We start from the raw sequence: 12,018 nt of genomic DNA, 5'->3' as shown, positions 1-12,018 counted from the left end.
AGAGATTTGTGTTCTCTATGTGAGAAACGTTCTTTACATCTTGATTAAAGTTGTGAAATGCAAGAAAGTTGAATCCTTATAGCTACTGAACAGGTCCTAGGGCAGGTACATGAAGTTAGTTTGCTTTCAGCAGAAATAAAGCAATTTCTTGTGTGGGAAGACTAGAGGAACAGGAATTCTTATGGAAACAAATTCTGGAAATAGCCAGCCCAGGAGAGAGGTAGCTCTCTGTTTATTTATGAAAGCTCATAATGAAATGGAAAATAACAAGTTGGCATTATGTACAATCTGGAGGGATGAACCTGTACTTGAGATTTGACAACGCTATTCTTAAAAATATTTATTTCTGCAATATCAGGAGAGACTACCAAGAGAAATAATGTTTTATTTCTGTCACTTTACCTTCACTATAACATAGAAACAAGTAATTTAAATCGTAAAAGTTCCACTGACTATCTTGCACATTAATATTTACCTTAGTGCACACCCAGGCAGTGCTTAACTGTTCTTCCTTGGCCTTGAGTGGAAGGCTGGGTAGCCTCTGTGCTGTCACTGTATTTTTCTTGACCTGCACCTCCAAGCAGTATCCACAGTGTACCCTTGGATATCTTGGGGCGATGTCACTGCTGAGGTTCATTGACAAACCAGGTGGGTTGGAAGCAGGATTGCTCTGTATCTGGGCAAGATGATTTCTGTTATCTTCAGTCTGAATATATGCAAATATACAGATGTATTCCTGCAAAGGAGCAGGTCTGTCCTGGGCCAGTAATGGGATTGTAATGGCTCAAACAACTGTTACGTGCCTTTCTTCATAGGAAAGACAAGGTTTCTATCCATAACAGAGAGTATGAGCAGCATCTCCTGCTAAGACTCCAGTACTTGAAGCATTCATCGAGAGGTGAATGTCCTGATGCCATTTGTGCCCAGACCTAATTAGAGAGCTGGGCAATCAGCACTTGTAGGAAGTTCAACAAGTGCCAGTGGCAGATTCTGCACGTGGGATGGGGCAGCCCTGGATGTACTGGGGGACAGAGTGGGCAATGAGAGGCTGGAGAGCAGCGCTGTGCAAAGGGCCCTGGGGGTCCTGCTCCATGCAAAGTTGGATGTGAGTCAGCAGTGCCCTGGCAGCCAGGAGGGCAGCTGTGTCCTGGGGGGCATCAGGCACAGCATGGCAGCTGGGCAAGGGAGGGCATTGTCCTGCTCTGCTCTGCTCTGCACAGGGGCCGCCTCAGCTCCAGCGCTGGGGGCAGTTTGGGGTGCCACGATAGAAAAAAGACACGGAGCCATTAGCGAGTGTGCAAAGGAGGGCCACGAGGATGGTGAAGGGCCTTGAGGGGAAGTTGTATGAGGAGTGGCTGAGGTCACTTGGTCTGTTCAGCCTGGAGGGGACTGAGGGGAGACCTCACTGTGGTTATAACTTCATCAGGAAGGGAAACAGCGGGGCAGGCACTGATCTCTTCACTCTCCTGACCAGTGGCAGGAACTGAGGAAACAGCCTGAAGCTGTGTCAGAGGAGGTTTAAGTTGGGTGTCAGGAAAAGTTTCTTCACCCAGAGGGAGGTTGAGCAGGTTGAACTGGCTCCCCAGGGAAGTGTCACAGCACCAAGCCTTACAGAGTTCAAGAAGTGTTTGTAGCGTCCTCTCAGGCACCGGGTGTGATTCTTGGGGTGTCCTGTGCAGGGCCAGGAGTTGGACTCTGTGACCTTGATGGGTCCCTTCCAACTCAGCATATTCCCAGATTCTGTGATAGAATCAGTGCAGTAACAGTTCTGCATGTCAAAGGGCAAAACTTGTCTTTAAAGGCGTTTTTTTGCTTTCCTTTCTTCTTTTCTTTTCATTTCCTTCCGATTGAAGATAGTGGTAGAAATCCACATTGGGAACAGTGTCTCCTTTATTTTAAGCTGCTGATGAAATAAAATTGTATTTATCTTGTGGGCATTGATAAAATTGCACATATTAGTTGCTTTTAATAATTTTATACTTTCTGACTCTTTTTCTTTCCTTTTCTTTGCTCTTCCTCATTACAAAGGACTAAACAAAATATTTTGCTTTACTGACAGAGCTTCTGATTCTGCAGTATTTCTTTCACAAGGAGACTTGCTTTGTGGCTGTTAGGCATAAGGCTGCATTAGTCAGTCACAAATATGTTTGCTTCTCATAGTTCCATTTGAGCCCAGAACAGAAAGCAGTCAGTGTGGGTCACGATCAAGAAGTGGAGAAATGAGAAATTGTGCCATTTCCCAGATCCAGATAAAAGCATTGTCAGATGTCAGGGTGAGATATTAGTTGATGGTGCCGATTGTTTGATACAGCTGAGTGCCAGGGACTCCCCATGGGGAGGAGATGGGGTCAGGGACAGGCGATAGGGAGGGGACCTGGAGTGCTCCTGCAGCAGGAACAGGGCAGTCCCTTCCCTCAAGCACCCAGCTGAGCTGGCCACTTGGGCACAGAGCCTGCCAAGGTGCTTTGTGAACCGAAACTGCCAGCAGTGCTGTGGTTTAAGCCCAGCCTGTCTGAGGCAAAAAGGCTGCAAGTGAGCTTCTGGTGTTTACCCTTCAATTTGAAGCAACTGTGTGTGGCAAAACGTGAAGTATTCTGTAGCCCTGGATCCCATAGCTCTAAGTGCAAAACTTGGGGTTGCTTCCTACACTTACCTGAAATAGTATTTTTTTTTTGTTTACTGTCATTTTTTAAATGCTTTCCAGGAAAAGACATTAGAAACCAAGAGCTGACTAGTTAAACCTTAAAATATTAAGCTATGTCTTTCCATGTGGTTTTCCAGGAGTAGTCCAGTAACATAACACATCTGATTTCCAAGCTCCTGTCTCGGTTTTACCTGCTGGAATCATGTAAATAATCTCACACTCCCACTTTTCAGGCAAAAGATTTATTAAAACTCTAGCTACCTCCTTGACTCCTTCGAGTCTGTTCTTCTTGTCACAGTTCTGATTAATATGTTGGCATTATTACAAATCTAAACAACGTTCCTCTTTGGTGTGACTGCATCTGGTGAGTGCTCCTGGGTTCCTGCATCTTGTTTTGAGCTTTTGCTGCCTGTCCTCTCTCAAAAGTGTGAGCCTTGCAATCATAAAGAACAAAACTCTCACAAGAAAAGGAAAATTCAGCAAGGAAGTGACTCTGCAACTACAGAAAACAGGATAAGGTGAACCATTCTTTATTTTTTGGGGAGAAGAAAAAAATCTTTTCTGGATACTTTTTCAGGTCAGTAAAACATTTTGTCAGGCTTCATCCCTTTTTTTCTACATACATAGGCAAAGAAATTCCTAGGAGTCTCCCTGAATGAAACACTGCATCATCTGAAGGCACTGGTCTTGGACAGGAATGTCTGATAATGAAAATTTGTGTTGGAGCAAATTTCATCTTCATTTAGGTGAAGGATAGGTCCCTCATGTCTGAAGGAGTAAATCTAGTAAAACATTCCAAAATAAAAAACACTGCAGTCACTCTTAGATATGGACTTCAATTTGAATCCCCTCTCTTAGTCCCTTCTAGCACAGCCTCCCAAGAGACAGACAAGAGGATGTTCCCACCACAGTCCTGAAGGGACTGCCAGGAAACTGGGCTGGGCAGTTGTATTAAAAAAAGCTGGTTTTAAGCTGATACTTAAAAATCCATTGCAGAAACAACTGTGTATTTAAAAAAAAGAAAAAAATGAAAAAAGCCTGTGGCTCATATAATTTTACAGCTCAGGTATCAGGAGGTGCAGGTTTATGTTCAGAGATCAGTGCAGGACAAGTGGAATCTGTCTGGAGAGTAAAGCCACCTGTTAGGCAGGTGTATCTGGAGAGTTGTTTAAAAGGTCCTGGTTAAGCCTGGAATTCAAATTGCTCTTTGCAGATTTTTTAATCAATAGATGAAGGTTAAATATGAATTCTCATCCTCTCCTCTCATTAAGGCAGACAAATTTACTGTGTTTTGAATTTGTGTCCATCCCAGAATGTAATATTTTACTGGATTTTCAATTTGTCTCCACCCCAGGGCTCATGTGATCTCTCTTCCCTTCTGACCCCTTCTGGTGTCAGAGACATTGAGGAAATATTACAGAATCAGAGCGGTTTGGGTTGGAAGGGATCACGATGATCACCTTGTTTCAACCTCCTTGCCAAGGGCCAGGAGGGACACCTTTGAGCATGTTGCTCAAAGCCCCATCCAGCCTGGACTTGAACACCCGGGGTGGATGGAGCATCCACAGCTGCTCTGGGCAACCACTTCCAGTACCTCACGACCCTCACAGGAAATAATTTCTTCATAATAGCTAATGTAAACCTTCCCTCTGTCAGTGTGAAGCCATTCCCACTTGCCCTGTCACTGCCTGCCCTTGTAGGAAGTCCCTCTCCAGCTCTCTTCTACTCGGTACTTTGTCATTTATGCTGCCATTCACTAAAGCTCAAAGGGAACTTTGTGTTGGAGTAGCCTGCCATTAACAAATGCCCCGTTGCTCCTTGGGGTGTCTGACATAAGGTGGGAACAATTCTTGCAAGATGCAAAAGTCATTTTTGAGGTGAACTGTTCGGAGTTACTTCCTCAAGTGAAGCTCTGTAATAGAAAATGGACAGAAAAATAGGCTTCCAGTGGGTTGCTGATTTTGTTACCTCTTTAGCTCTCAGAGAGGGAACAGGTTATTGTTCTTTTTGGATTCACCAGCTTGGACTTGTCAGAAAACAGATAAGGTGGGTAAAGTTTGAAACTGGGGACTGAGGAAGGAGAGCAGCAGGGAATGATCCCATGGATGTTACCCAGCACTGGGCAGGTACTGACACTGTGTGTGACGGTGCTGCCCATACTTGGTGCCTCCATTTGAAGTTTAAGGGATGTTTAATGGGGACCTCCTGCCAGCCAGAGAAAGAGAAGTGATAGACCTGTCTGATTAGCCTTGGTTATTGCTGATAATTGAATTTAGTCAAAGCAGCACTGCATCTCTGTTGCAAAGTTAAGCAACAGCTTCTGCTTCAATCCCATGGTAGCAGCGTTCATGGCTCAGCCTTCACTGTTCCCTTGTGAGTACAAGGTGTTCTTTGTCTGCAGTAGCTTTCTTGTCTTGCAGGTCTACTATTTTAATTCACTTTCTAAATTCTTTCTCTCCCTTCCTTCTGTCGGTTGTGCTCCAAATCTCTGTTACGTGGTGCATATGTGCAGAGGGGGCTGTTTCTAATGAGCTTCTAGACAGGGAGAAGGCAAAATAGATCACTTTTAAAATTGAACGAGAAGGGTGTGGGTGGGAGTTTACACAGAGGGACACTGTATTTTTAATAGATTCTTATTTAATTAAGGGCACTTTTGGAGGGATGAGGGATGATGGTGTCTTTAGTAACACATTAGGGAGCAGCAGTTATGTGGATATTTTTTCCCCTAAAAGCATTCTGTGATTTTTCTTTTTGAGAGCTGCCTTTGTGCATTTACTTTATGTGCTATGGTTAATAAAGAAAAGAACACAACCATAAACCCATTGTGAAATACCTGTGTTGTCTGAAATGCATTGAAATGAGCTCTTTTTGACATACGTGTGAAGTCTGATGTCTCTCTGATTAATAATGAGGAGAAGGTTCCGGGCTTACAATGACATTGATTGGATCAGATAGACTCCCTTTAGTAAAGTATTTTTAATTAAAATTCAGACATAGAAAAGAAGTATCATCTGAAATTAAGAATTGTCACTCTAATGGATGCAACAAAAATACTAGTTCGACATAGGTCTGTTAGTACAAGCCTTAATTTAAGAAAGAAAGAAACTGATCCAACTTGGGGAAAAACCCAAGGTGGTTGTGGTGCTTATTTGATGTCCTTAGTGCCAGGAGCTCGTCCTCAGTGTCTAGCATGATTCTGCAGGGTGGGTGTGTGACACCTACTCTTGAGTGCTGCTCAGAAGTTGATAAGGTGAAGTGAGACTTCATCTAGCAAACGGTTCAAACAGTGCTTGCATCCTCAGGTGCGTTGCACAGGCTTAGTGGTGGAGGCAAGGTTGTCATAAGAGTAAGAGAGTCTTGACCCACAAGCACTTGGCTGGCTCCTCATCCTTCCCCACGCAGAGTTCCATACTTTCCAGCTGATCATTGACATGAGGGCTACATCCTCTCCTCTTCTGCCTAGCCTGTCTTTCCTAGGAAACCTAGAACCTTCCAGTGCTGCAGTCATAGGAGCCATCCCACCATGTGTCTGTGATACCAATTATGCTCACACAGGTGTGTGCACATCTCTAGTTCCTCTTGTTTGTTCCCCATACCATGTGGGTTTGTGTACAGGCATCTGAGCCAGGTCCTGGGTAAAGCCAACTTGATGGCTGGATATACTGGTTTGAAAGTAAACCAGTGGGATAAGTGAACTCCACACAATTATCTTGCAAGCGTTTTCGGGTCAGAGTTACAATTTAATAAAACTATTACAATAAGCGCAATGGTACACAGAAAACTGGTTTAAACCCACAGAGAACAGCCTGGCACTCTGGTGGTCACAGTCTGATTAAGCAGTCTTGTCAAAAACAGTGGTCCTGTGTAAGTTCTGGTCCTCCTCTCAATTCACTGAATGGTGCTAGTGGTGGTGTCCCAAATTCCCAGTTATGTAAGGTCATGTGGGACTGCTCAGTACCTTCCCTGGGGTGGGGAGTTTCACAGTGGAGTGATTTAATTCTGTGAGTCATAGGGTCTTTTTGGGAGTCCTTGGTGGTCTAAGTTCCAGCTGGCCCCTTACGCTGGAGCCATTATGGCCCATTAGCAGACATGTCACCCTCAGGATGGCTGTAACTGTGCTGGTGCTTCCCTGAGGGTTTTATCATGGTTGAGTCATTTGTAAAGACCCCACCTCAGAGGGTTTGCCGCTTCTTCATTTCACTTAACACCCAGTTTGTAGCCTGAGGTGTCAGGTGTGCACTGGGCAGCTACTGCAAGTGACCCATCGTTAACAGTTTGTCAGAAATGGCAGTAGAGGGGAGTAGAATACGCAGTTTGGTTACACCCCACATTAACACTCTCCTTCTGTAACTCAGGACACCGGAGCGTCTGGAATCCCTTTGCACTGTTCCAGGCACCCATTACAGCTTTTGGCATCTGACTGGCAAGATTGGGACGGATAGATGCCCTGACAAATCTAGTTTAAAGCCCCTTCACCCGTGCAGCAAGTTCCTGACCCAAGGTGGTTTTTATTTCTTTGTCAGATGGGCCGGTAACGTCCCTAATCCAGGCTCCTAGGAGGCAGCACACTTCCATTTAGGATAGCTCAGGCTGACCTGAGACTGGAGCCTCTGGACTTCTTAATCACTCGCTACCCTCACCCGCTGCCTTTTCTTGCTTAAACTTCTGTATTTGTGGAGCAGGTTGGGCTGTTCTGCTCAGCTCTGGCTGTTCTTTCAGTGTGTGGGTGTTGCCTCGTTAGCCTGCAGAGCTACGAAGTGGTACTGAGTGGGCATGTCCAGCTGGGTGGGAATGGGGAATATCTGGCTGTGAAGGAAGTCCTTTCCTTTTGGTAGTTCCTTTTCTCTTCCTTTTGTTGTTGTAGGCTTTTTTTTTTTTTTTTTTTTCATCACTTCCCAAGCTCCCGTGTTAATGCCCTACCTCCCCTCTGTGTGTGCTGACCAATTCCCTCTCAGTCCCCAAGATCTCTCGGAGTCTTTTGACTGTCTCCTGCAGCTTGACACCCTTGGGATACTCCTGGCAATGCTCCCTTGCCTGACTGGCTCCCGAGGGCTGATGGAGCTGGCTGTGCTGAGCTCAGGAGCCCTCACTTCAGTTAAAAATCAGTTGGCTTCAGTTAACTTAGTTAAGTGTTCTGTATTTCCTAAGGATGAGTGGTTTTAACAGAAGAAGGTTAGGGAGCTCGCAAACAAGGGGTAGATTGTGGATATGATGGTGCCTGGGGAGATGCCAGACAGCTGGTACCTCCCTGACCCTGGCCATGCTGGGATGCAGTTTTCCAGCACTGAGTGGTGAACTTTGGGGTTGAGAGTTTCTGTGACACCAGTTTGGAGGCTAGGCACAGTGCTTAAGTCAACTTCTTTTTATCTGCTCCATGTCCTCACTGCTAGCTGTGCTTGTGCTATCTAGAGTGTCTTGTTTTCTCTTGTTAAAAACAAAAACAAAGTCGTTCTGCTCTCTGTTGCTGTTGTGTTAAATACCAGTGCAAACCAAGAGAGCATTTGAGAGCAGCAGAAAGCGCCTATTGCGAGCACTGTCCCATCCCTTCTCACCATAAAGACACAAAACAGGCTGTGTCTTGTGATGTTGCCTCAGAACAGGTTAAGCAGATGCAGGTCGTGTAAAATATATGGGAGTGCCTTATAATCACATTAGGAATACAGGAGTTTGTTTGTTTGTTTGTTTGTTTGTTTGTTGTTTGAAGTAATGCTATTAGCTACAGGTCGCATTGTATCCTGGCAATTCAGCTGTGTCAAAGATGTGATTAAGCCTCAGCTATGGGACTCAAGTAAAATGGGCAGACCATATTAGTAATATAATTTGTGACTGTACAGCAGTCATTTCCAGCTTTCTTTCTATGCAAGGCTTTGATGCAGATCTGGTTTTCATTCTTCACTCCTGTTCATTGAAGGGACACGTGGGATTATAAATCAGTAGTTAAAATTCATATTAGTTGGAATTTAGAAATTAAGCAGTTTGACTTCTTAATGAAGAACTTTGACTCTTTGCATTAACATTTAAATTATGGTTGATGGCAAAGCTGAGCTGGGGCCAGATATGTTGTGATTTCCTATGAGTCCTGGTTTCTCAGGCCTTGGGCATATATAGAATTTGCCCTCCACATAAACCCCACGCATGAAAAGCTGATCTTAAGATTTGGCCTCCACTGAATTTATATGTGATTCAAGGGAAGGTTTTTCAGAATCACATAAGGCAAGAAGGGTCTTCTTCCCTGTTTCTCTTTTTCTCTTTTCAGTAGAAATGAGGTCCTAACCACTGTATATTCCCAGATCTCTCAAAAGAATCCTAGTCCTAGCTGGGGCCAAAATGTTCTGTCTAGTATTTTAATAGCTTTTTAATTTTTACTATTTTTGTTGAAAATATTTCTATGGATTCTAGCTGGTTTAGATACACCAGTCCCGATCCACTAAGCATGGCAAACACTAGATTCATGGATTAAATCAGTCCATTCAGGTAATTTTTTTTGAACAAGTAATATTTTCTATTTAGCTATATATATCCCTTTAAGACTCCCAGTTTTATGCTTGCTGCCTTATCAAGAAGCTGGGTTTGTGATATGCATTCTTGAGCATGAAGAATTGTGTGATTTTTATTTAGTAGATTGAGAGATGTCGTAAGGAAAAAAACGTGAGCAGGCATTACTTAACCCCACATCTCTTTTCCCTCAGTCCCACAACTGCTAAATTATGGTTTTAATTTCATTATTGAAATTACAGGGCCTTCTAAAGATTTGGCTGCATCCCAAAACGGCCTATTGAAAAATGCCTCTAAAGCTGCAGCCACGCCAAGTAACCTTCTGCACACTGAGGTCTTGAGGTATCAGTAATTGCTTGTTTGCAAGGACAGCTTAATATCTCTCACTGACAGATCCTTTGGGGAAGGCAGACAGGGATATATGTGTGCCCTGCCCTCTCTTAGCTACATTGACTGCAGTGAGGTAGATGAAGCACCCAGTCAGACCTGTGACTCGGGCAACACTTCAGAGGAGCTGAGCTTGGATCCTGGCTTGGATCCTGGCTGGTTCCATCTGGAAAATGACACATGCAGATGATGCTAGATGAGCTGACAGTTCTGACCACCTACAAACATCCACGAAGCACAGGAATAGCCCAGTGTGTGTGCCGTAGCTGCTGTGGGGCTCCTGAGTCTTGGAGCACCTATAGACCATCCTGAGCAGGTTGTTTATGTTTCAGGAATGCTGGCCTGATCTAAAACATGCTTCAAAAAGCACTCCTGGCAATGCAAGAGGAGAAATAGCTTCTCAGTTTCTAGTTTTGATTGCTTTGGTGTTTATGTTTGTTGGGAACGAGAGGCTATGGATTCTGGCTGGGTGTACACCCCTGCAGGTGACGTGGTGCTGCATTTGAGATGAACCTCAGCAAAGGCTATAAATTTTAAACGGAGGAAGTTTTCATCTTTAGTTCAAAAGTGCCGCCCAGTAATGCCAAAACTGCAGGCACACTGCAAACACCAGCTCACAAGTGTGCACACGAACACTTCTACTGCTTGCAAAAGCCTAAGGGAAGGCATTCTGAATAATTTTGCTTAATTCTTTTAAAAAAGAGTTATTTAGGCAGTGTCTTATGATGACACACACATGTCAGCGTGCGGTTCACAACAGCGCAGGTTTGATATCAGCATTGTATTTATCTTCGCTAGAAAAGATACCCTGGATAATTTCCAAGTGCCACAGCCACTTGATCTTCTCACCCACGAAGATAAAGTGTGGTAGCAAGGCTTATCTATGCTGCATTGTATGTGTGTACATGAGCCTACACACAGGGTTTGTTGGCTGGTGATGAACATTCCAGAGTCAGATTTTGATGCCAGCAGAAGCAGTCTCTATAGAAGCCCCAAACCATTACAAGATTTCGGTTAAACTTTAAATAATTAACATCCTTTAGTTTTTTCTTCTATGCTTCAAAAAGTTTCTAGACATGAGTAGTGGCAGAATCTGAAGAAGAAAAGCAATCTCATTTTCAGAAATACTGAAGTCATATCACTGCTACTTTCTAATTTGTTTTCCAAATTAATAATTCCCATGGTGACCATGAGAAAGAAAAAGGCAGGAAGGGGATTGTGTGCTGGTGGTGAAGTGGACCTTCGCTGAGCTGCTGTGTATCAGCTGTGTTTTCAAAACCATGAATTGTGACTTTCAGATCCCTCAGACCATGTGAGTAATATTTGACAGATTCTGCCAACTACATCCTGTGATGTCTGGGAGTGAGGGCAGTCTGGCAGTAGCTTTTGGAAAAACGTTTATGCTCAAAAGTAAGATAAAGCTGTCAGAGGGACCCAGAGACATCCATGGAAACAAATAATGATTCAATATGCAAAACTAGTTTTCTAGTCCCAGGGAAAGATAAGAGAGGCACCTTTTTTTGAGACCTGCATCCAGATGAATGAGGGAAGAGAGAATTGCAATGACCTGGTAAACTGAATATTCTGGAGGACTTAAAATGATAGGAATTATTTCTGAAATGTTTGCTCAAAATACCAGTTTATCAAAGATAATATTTGTGGCATATCAGGCCCTGACATATGCATCTCTATACTTAATACTGTGGAGAAAATGCTGATGTTTCTCATATTGTTTATTTCCTGGGTATGTGGAGTAGCGAGGAGAATGAGTAGACTGAGTCTGTTACAGGAAAGGATTCGTTTATTGCATTTTTTTTTAGTTGAATTGTTTAATGGAATGCAATAGCAGGTTACTAGTAATTGGCTCAAAGGACCCCTGAGATGGAGCAGGCAGTAAGAACAAGAATCACTTGATGCATGGCATTAGCAAGTTGCATTAAAGTAGCTGCCTCTCTGGTGTATTCTCAGAATTTTGTGGCCAGCAGGCTCACTGGGAAATCATTCCTCATTGGTTTAATGTCTTCTCACAAGGACAGGATTTGTTTCCCTGATTTTTGCCTTTTAATATACTTTAATTGAGCACAGAGTTGTTGTTTGCTTGGTGTTGTGTTTTTTGGGTTTTGTTTTCCTTGAATGTGTGTGACAGTATATGTTGGAGTGAGTGCATTCTATGTTAGTAAAAAGCACCTGACTAATGTCCCTCAAGCTGGCACAAACTCATGCTTGTTTTGGGAGTGCCTGTAAACCCTAACCACATATCAGGATCCACTGTAACAACTGAAGGTATCCACACCTGTGCAGCCCAGATAGAGCAGAAAAGAAAATGATACCCTTGTGCCTTCATTATCCTCAATTGAAATAATTAATTGAAGTAATGAGAGTGCTTGATTCTCTGTTCTCACCTTCCAGTGCTGTGCTGTCCTGCTGTATGCTACAGCTAAAAGCAAGAAGAAATCCCCAGAGCTATGTAGGTTCTTTCCTTAAAACTTGTA

The 12,018-nt window shown here is 43.6% G+C and overlaps 1 protein-coding gene across 1 annotated transcript in view; it reads left to right on the top strand.

Annotated features, from left to right (window-relative positions):
• The window catches only part of MAML3 (mastermind like transcriptional coactivator 3), a 241,198-nt gene that overhangs the window by 91,291 nt on the left and 137,889 nt on the right, over positions 1–12,018 (top strand). The gene's annotated exons all lie outside the window — the stretch shown is intronic.

This window comes from Vidua macroura, chromosome 4 (genome assembly GCF_024509145.1).
Source record: "Vidua macroura isolate BioBank_ID:100142 chromosome 4, ASM2450914v1, whole genome shotgun sequence".
Classification (NCBI taxonomy): domain Eukaryota; kingdom Metazoa; phylum Chordata; class Aves; order Passeriformes; family Viduidae; genus Vidua; species Vidua macroura.
This window is presented reverse-complemented; position numbering and strand designations above follow the sequence as displayed.